The sequence below is a fragment of the Meriones unguiculatus genome, chromosome 21 (genome assembly GCF_030254825.1).
Source record: "Meriones unguiculatus strain TT.TT164.6M chromosome 21, Bangor_MerUng_6.1, whole genome shotgun sequence".
In the NCBI taxonomy this organism is placed as follows: Eukaryota; Metazoa; Chordata; class Mammalia; order Rodentia; family Muridae; genus Meriones; species Meriones unguiculatus.
In genome coordinates, this window is record NC_083368.1 from 3,180,459 (window position 1) to 3,184,723 (window position 4,265).

At 35.6% G+C, this 4,265-nt stretch overlaps 1 pseudogene; it reads right to left on the reverse strand.

Annotated features, from left to right (window-relative positions):
• Window positions 1-398: 398 nt before the first annotated feature.
• LOC132649685 (olfactory receptor 4A5-like) lies at window positions 399-1,345 on the reverse strand (annotated as a pseudogene).
• Window positions 1,346-4,265: the final 2,920 nt, after the last annotated feature.

Below are 4,265 nucleotides of genomic sequence, written 5' to 3' on the forward strand. Positions count from 1 at the left end.
GATTAAATAATATTTATTAAGATTAATGATAATAGCATAATAAAACACAACTAAAAAAAGACTGTGGTACACATGAACATAAATAACTAGTAACTGGACTAATAAAGAACTCCACAAATACGATTATATAGGAAAATAATATATTGGAAAAATGGAAAAAACATGAATATGTGGTTCATAGAAAATGGTAAAGTGGGATGCCAACTTTGCACATATGACAATATGCTCACCTTCAGGACCATAAGGAGAAAAAGAAAAACAGTTAATATCAGTATTTTACCATTATCTTTACAACAGTATAAAGCAGCTCACAATTTCAAGTGTTTTACCAATTTAGAACTTGGAACACACACTAAAAAAATTTATATATTATTGTTCCTTTCTGATTAGTAATACAATCAGCAAGAAAAAAATCTTACTCTATCTATATTTAACATTTTACACCAGATATTTCCCATAGAATTTTTAATCTCTGAATTTCTTAATGTATATATTAAAGGATTCAACATGGGAGTGATAGCTGTATAAAAAACAGAAATAGATTTATCAATAGGGAAGTTAGAAACAGGTCTAACATACATGAAAATGCAGGGAACAAAGAAGAGGACAACCACCATGATATGAGAGCTGCAAGTAGACAGGGCTTTTCACCACCCTTCCTGACTGTGAGTCTTAAGTGAGCTTAAGATAATTCCATAGGAGAGTAGAAGAAGAACAAAGCCTACCATACACATGGCTCCATTGTTGGCAACTACAGTGAGACCAATAAAGTAAGTGTCAGTGCATGCAAGTGCCAATAAAGGGTATATGTCACAGCCAAAGTGGTCATTGACATTAGGTCCACAGAAAGGAAGTTTATATAGAGACAGAATTTGAACCAGAGCATGTACAAATGCTCCAGCCCAAGCTACCACCAAAAGTGAGACACAAACCTGTTGATTCATGATGGTTAAATAGTGCAGTGGTTTACAGATGGCCACATAGCGATCATAGGCCATCACCACCAGAAGGAAGACTTCAGCACCACCAAATAAGTGTTCTACAAAGAGCTGAACAAGACAAGCTGTGAAGGAGATGGTCTTTTTTTATCACAAACTAAGTCTTTAAGCAATTTGGGCAAGATGGCAGTGGAATAAACAGCATCCATGAGTGACAGAAAGGCAAGAAAGAAGTACATCGGGGAACCCAAGGAGGGGCTGGCAATAACTGTAACCACAATGAGCAGGTTGCCCATGATTGTCACAATGTACATGAGCAAAAACATGACAAACAATGCTTTTTGCCCAGTAGGATCCTGAGTGAGCCCCAGGAGGACAAATTCTGTGACATTGTTACTCTGTCCCATTTATTAATCTGTCTGTCTTGTTTCAAAAACACTTCAGCACAGAACCTGCTATTAATCCTGAAGAGGGCCATGAATCCATTCAGTCAAGAAGCACATTTTCAATATTACTGTACACAATGATGAACCTGCCAAAAGCATGGAACAAGCATCTATTCAGTTCTTCTTGCAAAGAGTTCCATAATTTCAGTTACTAAATCTCTAAGTGTACATTTCTATCTTTATATGTATATAATATACCTTTCCCTGGCAAGGCTATGGGATATTTTCAGAAGAAGGGATGGAAAGATTGTAAGAATCAGAGTGATGGCTAACTTCAAGGGAACAGTATTTTCCAGACAAAACTGGAATTGCATGTAGGAACTCACAGCAACTGTGACAATATGCACAAGGCCTGCTCAAGATTAGTCCAGACAAAATCCAGCATGAACAAGAGAAGGTGGCCAAGAAATCCTACCACTTGTTGAGAAGCTACTGGCATTTGATATCTTCCAGAAGAGAATCAGTGTTCTTTGATTCTATGACCCCTAGTAGGTCTGCTACACAATAGCACAGACCCCACTCCAAAAGTATCTGAGTAACACAAACTATAATCAATGGGTTAACAAAACATTTTGAGAGAAAATGAAATACAATGTTAAGTGGGTAGGGAGGTGAGAAGGGGTTGGAGAAAGATATTATCAAATCGTAGTGTATAAAATTTTCAAACAAATAATAAAATGTTATGTTTTTAATCTGAAAAAAGGGGTAGCACTACAGCTAATTGTGACAACTAACTTAGAGCCAATTTTGAGCTGGTGTTATGAGAAGATATTTTACAATATATTCTGTGTATTTCCTAACATCCCTGTGCAACTTGCATAGTACTGTGATAGTGCACTATTAGAAATAGGTACATTGGAAGCAGGAGAAGACAGAGAACAGGACAGGAGCCTACTACAGAGGACCCCTGAAACAATCTACCCAGCAGGATATCGAAGCAGATGCTGAGACTCATAGCCAAACTTTAGGAAGAGTGCAGGGAATCTTATGGAGGAAGGGGGAGATGGAAAGACCTGGAGGGGACAAGAGCTCTACAAGGAGAGCAATAGAGCCAAAAATACCTGGGCCCAGGATGGCCTGCAGAGACTGATGCTCCAATCTAGGACCATGCATGGAGAGGACCTATACACCCTGCTCAGATGTAGTTCATAGACAAGTCAGTCTCCAAGTGGGTTCCCTAGTAAAGGGAGCAAGGATTGTCTCTGACATGGACTCACTGGCCAGTTCTTTGACCACTTCTCCCTGGGAGGCAGCCTTGCCAGGTCACAGAGGAAGACAATGCAGCCAGTTCTGATGAGACCTGATAGACTAGGGAAGGATAGAAGGGAGAAGGACCTTCCCTATCAGTGGAATAGGGGAGATGCATAGAGGGAGAAGAAGGAGGGAGAGTGAGATTGGGAGATGAGGAAGGGGGCCACAACTGGGATACAAAGTGAATAAATTATAAATAGTAATAATAATAATAAATAATACACAATAATAGAAATAGGCTCTACTAATCTCAAAACACTTTTACTCTTTAACTATATCCTATTTATCTCAAGAGAGAATTCAAACTGTATCAAGTATCCCCAATGTTATTTAACACATTGCTGCCTATAACAATTTTCTCAGTCTATCTGTTTTCCTAGAACTATAATTCTGTCATTTCATCATTGCCAGTATCAGTTGTTTTCACAATTACACATACTGTTGTAATTTTCGCAATACTTTTTTTTTTTAACTGGACTTGAACTAACCTGTGTGTTCTTAGATGTAGGCTAAAATTATATCTCGAGATTGTCTGTCTCATTCTGTATAAGTACTACCAACATTTCCCTGTAAATAAATTTATTTTCCCTTGATTTAAGCAAGTAAATTCCACTCACATGGACTTAATGATGGAGGACATGTGCAGAGTTCGAGCTTTCTTAGAAGTAGTTGTGATGTTTCCTCTGCATGCTTCCTCTGGGTCAGATCTATAGAAGTCCTTCGGGCCGCAGCCTGAAAAGGGCTGGCCTGTTGTAAACACAAGGATATAACATAAAAAATTTATGTCAGTTTTGCCTCATTCATTTCTTGTTTTCTCTGGGTTTTAATACCTTTCAATATTTATTAATAATATTGATATGTTTTCAATAATACTGAGTTTCACTAGGACGAAACTAGGACAAAATGCCAGTGTAAAATTATTTCTATAATAGAGTGAAAATAGATTATTTTATGATAGTGTAAACTGCATTATTAATTAGCAAAGATTTCATTCCATTAAACTGAAGAATATATTGTATGACTACCTTCAGATTAAGCATTCCTTACTATTATTCTAAATCTAATGATTTAATATAGTGATTAAAAACATGTTTAAAAATATTCTTGTAATTCCAAAAAGATCCTGTGTGACAATGAAGTTATTTACAGTCATAAAGAAGAATAATATTAAATTTTTCAGTAATATAGATATAACCTGAAATAATCATATTAAATAAGTAAATTAGCTTAATGAAGACAAATATTTTATTTCATTTTGTGTTTTAGGTGTGATATAGATACAAAAAACTTGTAAGTACAGAAGATCTAAAATAAAAAGTGGAACTTTCTAGTGAAACTGAGGAACTTTGAAAGGAGAAGGGAAAGAAAATAGGGAGAACAGACAGAAATGTGGTAGGTGTTAATCCTCAAAAATGCATACATATTTATATGAAACTTTTCTTATATAATCTAGTATAATCAAAATTGAAGTGTGTTATAAAATATTCTATAAAAGACTATACAATAACAAAATTAGTATCTATATAGAGTATGTAATCCTCTATTAGTTTTTCTATGTAGACACTAACATTTTTCAGGGAAGATATTAAGAAACACAGAAAAGCTTACGTATAGATACTGGAACTTGATT